Source organism: Chelonia mydas, chromosome 2, assembly GCF_015237465.2.
Source record: "Chelonia mydas isolate rCheMyd1 chromosome 2, rCheMyd1.pri.v2, whole genome shotgun sequence".
Taxonomy (NCBI): Eukaryota; Metazoa; Chordata; order Testudines; family Cheloniidae; genus Chelonia; species Chelonia mydas.
Window position 1 is genome coordinate 73071601 of NC_057850.1, and position 10786 is coordinate 73082386.

At 45.6% G+C, this 10786-nt stretch overlaps 1 long non-coding RNA gene across 1 annotated transcript; it reads left to right on the top strand.

Moving 5' to 3' along the window:
* Window positions 1–3119: 3119 nt before the first annotated feature.
* Window positions 3120–10576, top strand: LOC122464481. The gene is made up of 3 exons (XR_006288558.1): window positions 3120–3155; window positions 4477–4669; window positions 9021–10576. It is a non-coding gene; the product is annotated as an uncharacterized LOC122464481 (long non-coding RNA).
* The last annotated feature ends 210 nt before the right edge of the window (window positions 10577–10786 follow it).

Here is a 10786-nt window from a genome sequence, read left to right on the forward strand (position 1 = left end):
TGAGGCAGACAGACAACAACCTGTTCCACCACTCAGACTAGGCATGTGGTGGTATGCACATCATACAGACACAAGCCTGCAGTCTGCAACCCTCCTGCCCCCAACAACTCGCTTCAGTGATTCAAAAAATCAAATCCACTTACCAGGGGCCTCCTCTCCTGTTTGCACTTTGCCAAGCTCCGACAGCTGTGACTGGCTAGCCTTCTCCAGGAGTAGAGAAGAGCTCCTGGCTGCTTGCATCTCTGACCTCAGAGTCATCCTCTGCCTTGGGTCCGCCTGCCCCTCCACATCCTCATCCAAGATTTCCTCCTGGCTCCATCCACTCCACTGGCATGTGAGCCACTGAAGTATCCACAGTGGCCTTCACAGTGGAGGTGGGGTCGCCACCGAGAATCGCATCCAGCTCTTTGTAGAACCAGCAGCTTGTGGGCGCAGCACCGTAGTGGCAGTTTGCCTCCCGTGCCTTGTGGTAGGCCTTCCACACCTCCTTCACTTTGACCCTGCACTGTAGCGTGTCCCGGTCATGGCCCCTTTCTGTCATGCATCATGAAATCTGTCCATAGGTATCATAATTCCTACAGCTGGAGCGCAGCTGGGACTGGACAGCCTCCTCTCCCCAAATGCTGATGAGGTCCAGCAGCTCGGCATTGCTTCAAGCGGGGGATCGCCTGCTGCGTGGAGCATGCATGGCCACCTGGAAAGATGCGCTGAGACCATTGCACGCATCACCGAGCAAACAGGAAGGGGATTTTCAAAATCCCCAAGGAATTTACAGGGTGGGGATAACGGATGGTCACCTGAGGGCAGGGCAGTAGAGTTCAAACCAATGACCACAGAGATGAAAACAGGCATTGTGGGACACCTCCTGGAGGTCAATTGCAGCACTGTAATCGACCAGGGTGTCTACACTGGCACCACGGCGCTGTACCCCCGGTGCAGAAAGCTGTAGGCCTCTCGTCGGGGTGGTTTTTTTTAATAGTGCTGCAGCTGCGCAGTTTCTCCACACTAAGTGGCTTGGCAGTGTGCACACCTTGACTGTACAGAAACTTGCAAGTGTAGACAAGGCCTAAAACTTTGTTACGTATTAGCAGTTAAAGTAGCTATATTATTTTTAGTGTGCCAATAGTTTGTTTTTCTCAGTACAAAAACCTTTTGTAGTGGTAAACACCCATTTTTTCATGGTTTGTGTGTATAAAAAGATCTTCTGTACTTTCCACAGTATGCATCCGATGAAGTGAGCTGTAGCTCACGAAAGCTTATGCTCAAATAAATTGGTTAGTCTCTAAGGTGCCACAAGTACTCCTTTTCTTTTTGCAAATACAGACTAACACGGCTGTTACTCTGAAGACTACAGAATGAGGCACAACCCCTGTCCCCGGGAATTTATCATCTAAGTGTTTATAGTATTTAACATTAAGAATTGATTAGTATGTGGATATTTAAGAATTTGATTGATAATATGTTAGCAAGAAAACAAGTACATCTTTTATAATCTTTCCATTGATTTTATTTTTCTCTCCCCAAAATGAAAAAGTCTGGTTGGGTTAATATGTGCAGATTGCATCAGTAACCGGTGTGATCTAAGGCTTTCTCCCAGCTGTGGGAGTTTGAATAGGAACTTTAAATAGTCTTACCAAACTAATGGCTTTGCAGCAGCTGTCCGAGATTTATGCAGAAGATTATGGCAGCCTCCAGAGAGGGCAGAGGGCATCAAAAACACATTGCAATGGACATTTACTTATTTGCTTGCACTGTGAGGCTACAGTTGCCTACTTAGGAAATATCAAGCAGCTGCTCTAAATATTGCCTATTCTGTTCCAAGAAAAGTTTTTAAAATGTTTAAAAACTGTGTGAGTTCTTAAATATTTCTTGGAGGTGGAGAAACCAAGAGACATCCCTGTCTTCTGTTTCATGTTGTAGTTATGTGACTACCCCAAGTTCAATTATAAAAGGCTCACTCCTGTGCCACACCAGTTCTACCATGGTGCCAGAGAGAATAAAAACTCTCAGGGGAGGATAAAGGACACTCAAAATGTTTTGTAGAAAAAAAATAAATATTAACCCTTGCAATTAGAAACTTAGAGCACAAAGCTGGAAGCACAGAGTTACAAGTGGCTGTGAGAAAACAGATTGATGTTTCATTAAATTATTTTCCTTTAAAACAATTAGATTTCAGCTTGTCCAGGAGGGTATATTTTTAAGAGGGATACATTAACTAGAAATGTTATTCAAAACTTACTTGCTTTTGCATTTTATCTTCAAGAAATAAGACACTCATGACTGATACATGTCATTTTTAAAAGAGCAAGAACTCTGTAGACCCATACAATTGTTATCGAAAATCTATGTGTAAGTATATTGTTATTATTGTTTATTATTTGTACTAAGCCTCTAGAGGTCTCAATCAGAATCTGGGTCCCATTGTGCTAGATGGTATACAAACACAAACTAAAAAGACACAGTCCCTTCCCCAGTTTACAATTTAAGCACTGAAATAATCAATAGTAACAATATGGGGCTGTATGTAGCCTTTCATTAGAACCTTGCTATTTTGCATGCCACAGGTGAGCCAGCCAGGTAAATAGAAGGCAACATTTGATAAGGGAAAATGAAGGTAAATGTATATAACAGTAAATCTGTCTGAACTTTAGGGACTCATTAGTAATGTTTTATTTTTAAAATTAAAAAGTTGAAATTTTTAGTCAACTCTAGTCAGCTAACTTTTGAGGCAGTGTTGACAACATAGCTGAGGACAATAGTGGAAATGTTAATAAATTGACTTACAAGTACCTGTCATGAGATATTGTCATTTCTTTTCTCTTCTGGGTTCAAGCCTGCAAACCTCCATCGCTATTAGTAGTCCTTACTCATTGGGGTCACTAGCATAAGCCTGTCAGTAAGAATTTTCAGTATCAGATTCTGTGATGGGATGTTCACCCACACCCAGCCCTGAAGGGGGCCAAGCTGGCTCAGAAGGAACCTATTAACCATACAGGCTGGACATTGGGGAGAGCCAGGGATTGAAAAAGGCTTATTGATGATGAAGTCCAGCTGGGTCTGAGCAGGCTGAGCAAGTACAAAGCCAAGAAGTTTGTAGCAGAAGGGGACTGTAGAGAGAGAGAGAGTGTCTGCAGTCAATCTCCATGCACAGAAAGGTGGGTAGGAGGAAATCCAGAGGGTAAAAGCCCTGAGATCCTAGCCCTGCAGGAAGGTTTTACCCAGAGATACTGTGGGGAAGAAAGCCTGTGGAAGATAGAGTGGGAAGAAGCCCAGGAAAAGAGCAGCGAGAGTGGAGACTGTGGAGACCTTGGCTGCTGATTATAGGGTTTATGGGCTAGAACCTTGAGTAGCAGGTAGCCCCAGGCTCCCCTACCAGCCACTGGGAAAGTAGCACGGACTTAGAATTGGTATGGAGGACTGCCTGAGATGGCATATGGACAGTTTACCTAGCTGGGCTTTGATACCCTGGAAGGGAGGGGTTGCAGGGAACAGACTGTATAGTAACCTGGTTGGAAGGCTGAGTCATGAAGAGAGAGCACCTTGAGTCCTGGAGAGTGAGAAGGGGCCACAGGATGAGCAAGTGACAGAAGAGGGCTCTAGACCAGATGATAGCTGATCCCCAGACCCAACCATAAAGAGGTTGCACTTCAGTTAGTGTACTCTGTTACAGGTTCCTTTTCTTCTTACTAGCAGGTAAGGGTTTGTCTCTCTACACAGCACACTAAACTTGGACTCTGACTCCGGTTTAAGCCCACACAGAAATCAGTCAGACTCTGCCAGAAACCCCTCTGACTCAAGTCAACTGCAAGGGAGGTGGGTCAGAACCAGAGTCCCACTGTCATGTGTGACAAAGCTCAGGCATTTTGCCATGTGGACTCAAGTCAGGTCGCCAGACTCAGATCTTGAGTCCATTAACACTACGTTACAATCTCCTGGGACCGTGCGTCCCAGTCTTTCAATCCCAAAACTTCCCACTCATTTCCTGGAAAGTAAAAACAACCTCCTGGTTTAAATGCAGCTGCTCAGCATTCAAACCTTCATTTCCATGTGGCATGGTCAACTGGGAACACAGTCAACCCTCATTTGCCTTAGCCTAGCTAGCTCTAAGAAGTTCTGCATCAAGTGCTAGCTGGCCAGAGGAACACTGCCGGATTCTGGTTAACTTCTGGTGTGAGGTGAGCAAGATGTTCGACTTCAGCAATAGCACAAGAAATCATCATCATCTTTACATAACTATATCTGAGTGGTTGGCAGTGCTGGGGATCGACCAGACAGCAGAAAAATGCAGAGAGTGAAACAAGCTGCTGCAAATCAAGTACTAAGTTTTAGGATGCTAGCGGCACCTCTGGGAACTCCCAGTCTTCCTACCTCTTTTACAAGGAATTCGACTGGGTATTGAGAATGGTAGCAAGCACTGATCCCAGATAATCTACTGCACGGGGATAGTAACCTTATAACTCCCACCCCCGGTTACAGGCACCACCCAAGGAGAGCGAGCCACCAGGTGAAGGCCAAGAAGTGACCCTGGTGCTGAGGCCAGTACCCAAACAGGCTATGCTGCTGGAGCAGCTATAGCACATTTTAGGTTTGTAATCAAAGGAGCTGTTTGGGAATGGCCTTGGGGAGCAGCCTGCTGCAGAACCAGCATCAGAGCAAGCACAGGTGCCTAGTGAGTTTCTGCCACCATGTTTGTTATTATTAATATATGGTTGGGGGGGATTTCTGGCAGATGGGCCTATAAAGTTATTAATACGAGCAGGGTTTTTGATGCGCCTCTGTCCATGGCAGAACCTATGCCATTTCCCTAGTGCCCCCACCTGCACCACATGAGATTCAAAATGGACACCGGGGAATGAAGAAGAAAGTTAAACACGCAGTTATTACATTTTTATAAGTTACTCACGGATATGAGTTTGGGTTGTGGTGTCACAATTAGCCGTACAGACCCCTCCCGTCTAATACAGCACACCTTGTAAATCTGCCTCGCCTGCACTGTCCTGGACCACCTGTAAACTGAGTCCCAATAAAATCTGGCTGATATGAGTCCAAATAAGACCAGAGTGTGTGTGTTTGGTCCATCACTGGCTTTAAAGAGTCCCAATTACATTGGAGGGTGGCAGTCTGTGTTAAAATACCCCAGGGCTAGCAATAAGTTGAATTTGTGCATGGACGCAGGTGCTTGGAAGGAGGCTGTATTGCATATCTGTGCTAATCAGCATTTTGTTGCTTTTACAATGAATTTTTCATCCATTGAAGGCTGGTGATGAAAGTGAACATCTCCTGGAGCAGGAACTCCAGATGGTTGGTTACGTTCTGAGGCAGGGCATATTTATTAGGGCTGCCTCTAACTTATGAGCCCCCTCCATTCTGAGATATGCTGTCACTAGACAGCTAAACATCTTCTTACCATACACAGATGTCTGTCCTTTGCTGGCCTGGAACAGAAGTTTATGCTTCCACTCAGGAACCTCCAGAATATCAATGTTCTCCAAAGCTTGCCCTGCCTGACAAGATGGAAGAACCATAGCTAGTAACTAGACCACTCATAAGTAAGGTTACGTTTATATCACAGAATCCAAGACTTCCAGAGACCTCTGGTACATTCTCTGCTTCAGCCCCAGGGACTGCAGGATTCTGGAGCTGGCAGCCGCGGGGCCCTGGCAGGGTTCTAGCAACAGGCAACCCCCTGCAATGTTCCAGGGACAGGTGACAGACTCCTGAAGGCAGGGCCATCCTTACGCATATGCAGCTGCGTAGGGCCCCTGAAAATTTGGGGCACTGCTGGGTCTTAATGTCCACCCTTCTGGCTTTCCTATCCCTGTTCTGACCCTTCCTGCAGGCTCCCACAGCTGGCTGCTGCAGCCTGGCGAGTCTTCCTCAGGAGGGGATCTAATAGTTAAAAGTGAAAAAGCCTCCAGCCTGCCAGACCTATTAGCACAACATCGAAACTGTTAAAGAGCCATTCAAGGGGTAATGAAGCCATTTAACAGGCATTTGCCAACCCCCAGGTATATACTGTCAGTTTCTGAATTTACTGACAAAAAAACAGTTGTGCATTACTGTAATATTTGCTCAGAACATGGCAGTCTACAGGACCTTAGTTTACAATTTGCTTTAAAAATATTTAATTAGTGTGTTGAAGATTATAAAATCACATCTCTAAAAAATCCTTGCATAGATTTTTAGATGCACAATCATCTTTAGCCTTAAGTGCTTGGATTTTCAGACATAGTTTTTTAAATAAAATCTTTCAAAAGACCACCCTTATCTAAAATACACATTTTAATTACTATAGTAAAAAAACAAAAACAAACACATTTACTTCCAAAGTCTTCCTGTCCTTTCTGTCCATCCCTGTCTCCCTCCCCCATTGAACAGAGCCTTTAAAGGGACAACACCCCTTTCCTTCCAGATAGCTGGACAAAGAGTTTCCCTTTCTTTAGTTCTGACTATCTGATGAACTAGTTTTAAGAGAACCCTCCAGCAAAATCAGTACCTTAGTAAGATATAAAATCCTTTGTTATGCCTAAAATCTTTAGAAACATTTTTTAAAGTTGGTGAAATTTCATAAACATGTCTATTGTTATGGAGATCACACAAAGTCAATTAGGTTTCAGAGTAGCAGCCGTGTTAAAGCAATGAACATTGTTATAAACACACTAAACCTCTGTGACTAATTTAAAATAATGTCTTTGTTTCAGTGAGTTAAATATGTAGTAATCTGGAATGATTACTTTATGAAGGTTTAAGAGTACATTTAAAATATAAAAATCAGCTTAGAAATACTGATTAAGAAAATGTAAAACAGAGAAAAGCTGCATCATGTATTCCATAATATTTAATGTTGCGTTTAGCAAGACAGCTGACTCACCCTTACTACAAAGTTTTTGCAAATAAATGTCTGGCAAACTTCAGGGCATATTAAAAAACCTGTGACTGACATTTTTTTATTCCCAAGTTTAATTAGGTACCTTCTGCATGTCCATTCTGCGTGAGGGAGAGGGTACGGGGGTCTCTGTGGGGAACTCTGACTCTCCACCAGCATGATGCGGGCCAGGGGTCTTGTTATCCTTTACTGCCTCTTCCCTCCCCCCATCACTGGGCTGCGAGCTCAGGCTGCTGTCAGGCATAGGGGCACCAGTTTAATAATACTGTGTAGGGCCCCATAAATCCTAAGGACGGCCCTCAGGATTCCAGCGACGAGCAACAGCCTGGTGTGGGGGAAGAGGCAGGGGGATGCCTCAGGTGAGTGGCTGGTGGTGTCCCGTTTTCTCTTTGGGAAATATGGTCACCCTGCAGCTCTCAGCTGCTGTGGGCGGAGAGGGAACCCCACAGCTCCCAGCCACTGTGCTGGTCGGGGAAACCATGGAACCACAGCAGCAAAAGTCACAGACAGGTCACTGCTTCTGTGAATTTTTATTTATTGCCCGTGACCGGTCTGTGACTTTTACTAAAAATAACCATGACAAAATCTTAGCCTTACTCATAATGTAACCTTTCTGCCAGCTGGAGCCAGCAGCAACCAGGGCCAGGTTCAATAGCTAGGGGTTCCTTTCCATTGATACAACACAGAACTGGCTTGAGCTCCCATCCAGTAACCTGGAAAAATTACACCACCGCAGGTGCCTCTGAGAGGCAGTACTTCCCCACTCGCAAGCACAGAGTCTGCGTGTAGAAAAGAAACTTTAATAAAAGGAGGGAAGTAACTTTGTGTTAATTTGGGAAAACACTGCGAACAGGGTTCATAAACGAAAGACCTACCCCCAAGTAAGTTGGGGAGTGTCCTTTTCCCCTCAGGTTCTTAAATCCAGCAATCCAAAAGTCCCTTTTATATCCCCAACCCTTCTCTGCACCCCACTCACAGTTGCTGTCCTTGGTGAGTGCATCTGCAGAGTTCACCTTCCCAGCACCCCTGGGCGGGGGGAGGTAAAGAGGCACCTTACTTGCTCTGCTTCTCTGGCACTTGCTTGCCACCCCCTCTCTGCCAGCTGCCCTGGTGGCTGCTTGCCTGCACTGCCCCTCTCTGCCAGCTGCTCTTGGTGGCCACCTCTCACTTTTCTCACCATGCCTCTCCAGCTGCACCTCTCCAGTTTGCTGTCAGTCACCTTCTGATGCCACCTGCTTCTCTGTTGTGATCTCTTCACATCAGTCTCTTTGTAATTTTCAGCTCTTTGCAGGCAGGGCAGAAACCCAGTCCTACCACAACTGATTTTAGCTCTGATTGTGCATTTAACATAACAAAGAGGCCTCTAATGAAGCCTATTTAGCTTTTTCTTTGAGGGAGGAAGGGGGATGAAAGAACAGGTTAAAGGAGTCCAGGGAGGACCCTTGAGGGAGAGTATACCGCCTAGCTAGGACATATATCCCTACCCCCTCTTGCTTTTCCAGGGCTGTTGCATTTGAGCCCCTGGCTTAATGAGGTACTTTCAGCTGAGGGTGACCCCCTCATTTGGGAGAGGTTAAGCACAGTTCTGCTCCTCTTCATTCACACCATAATGACAACACATTGATAACAGCATTTCACTACCCCTGCACTCAGTACTAAAGTGATTTGTAACCCAACACTAGCCAGAGTTGATCACTTTAAGCAAAACACAGCTCTATCTGCTGGATATCTAAGCAGAGCAGGAGCAAACTGTATTTGCATGAACACACCTAAAGTCTCTCCCCCCTCCCAGCTAGCTGTCAGGGAAGAATTCATTCAGATCCTGGTTACCTCAAGTTCCACCTACCTCCTTCAGGAAAAAAATGAAGAGGATATAAAAATAATTTCAGCTGAGTTTTAAGGCATGCCTTACCATGATGGGTGATGGTTTTCAGTGCTACTCCATAAGATGGCTGAAGTGGCCAGTGTCTTATGTGGCTAAAATACAGCCAATGGATTAAAAAGTTTCTTTGTTTTTTTACCTTGAATTAAAGCAACCCCTTTTAGAAAGTGGGACATGTAACTTGTTTTTTTAATCCAAGGTCTGACAATAATGTGCTCTGTCTCTCATTTCAATGCCCTTCCACCTCCATAGGGCAAACAGACAGCCTGGGGGAGTAGACCCACCTACTGCAAGCAAAGAGAAAGAGTCCAAGGTGAGCTGATGGGAGAGTTGCGAGATAAAATGAATTGGCAAATAAGAGTTCCAGAAGGGCCAAATGGACGAAAGGACAATGATGCAAGAAGGGCGGCGAGAGAGGCTGCACAGTGTGAGGAGATATTGGTAGATGGATTCATGGAGCATGACTGCCACGTGGGGGAGGAAACAGAGTGCAGTAGAAAGCTGTTTGAGCTATTACCTGTGCTCAGGGTTACCGGACTGTGGGCTCTAGGGCAACCTTCAGCTCCTGCTCCCGCCCAATGCCCTGAGTACCTTCCATGCTATCATGTGCTGCAGACTATGCAGCCTTTTGTCAATTCAGAGGATGGCTGGACTATGTCACAGGCAAAGATTACTAGCACGTGGAATTAAAAAAAAGGTACCCTCTGCACTCATTGACCCAGTCCAGCTGTGGCCTGTTCACTGGGTCCACTCACTGCTAGGGGAGCCTCCTCCTTGCCACACAGGGGATCAGTCCTTTCTGGGTCCAGTGCCCCCTTTCGCTGCTTGCTGCACGACCTACCGTCTCTCTCCCACTCTCTGTGACTCAGGGTGCTCTGTCTTTGTGGCTTGGCCCTCTGGCCAGGTCACTATGGTCCTGCCCTACAGGGGTATCAAAGTCTTTCCTTACAAATGGTCTCAGGGAGCCTTCTCATTCACTGCCCTGACAGTGCCACTTCCCCAGTGGCTGTTAGGGGAATCTAGGCCCTGTCTCCGTTCCAGTTTCCAGCTCAGGGTCCCTCTAATCAGCAACCATGGTCTGCACCATCCTCAGCCTTGCTGCCTTTTCCCTGAATCTTTCCTACACCTTCTGGCTCCCCCACTCTCTGGGTTTGCCAGCCCAAACTGCAGACTAAATTCCATATCCCCAAACACACCTCCCTTCCCCCAGGCACTGACTACAGACCACTTCCCCGCATTCTCTTTCTGCCAACAGCTCCCTGGCTTTATAGAAGTCTTGCCTGTTTTCTCCAGCTGGGCTCCATCATTAAGGCTTTCCTGTCAGCCTACCTATCCCCCTGCTTTCTTGCAACCTTATAGGTTAAGTGGCCCCTCTGGCCTACATTAACCCCTTCAGGGAGAGTATGGGGAACACTCCTTATCATACCTGCACATACAAAACACACAAGGAAGGCCAAGGGGAACAGAGGGGACTCCCAGGAATAGCTGGACATGTTATTTGAGAACCTGAACCTTTCATTATTTTGGTACTGAGTTTGTTTATTAAGCTCTGTTTTGATGGAAACTGGTCTGTGCTTTGAGTTCTTAGGCTGGTAAGTAAATACCTATATAAAATACACGGTTGATTTTACACAAGGCTATAACAACAAGTTTTATTATTTGTAATGTTAAAAGTGGCACCAACTGTAAAGAATGTCATCACATGCCCTTCTCAATATTTTTCGTAATAAAAATGTATACACTGTCATCATCATAATCCATAAACTGAGTTTATGGCCAGTAGTGATCAGATTTATGAAGATGTTATCCACGTGTTTATGGAATTCATGATACCAACACATTTACAAAATTCTTTCCGCAGCTGCCCCATACCCATACCCAGCACAATCTCAAATATTGTTTCATTCCCCGATTTCCATTGTGCACATGGTTACAGCACCAGTCAGTTCCCCTGGTGTTCTGCGCATGGTCGGTGGAGACAGCAGGCCCAATAATGTGGACTACATTAACACTGGCAT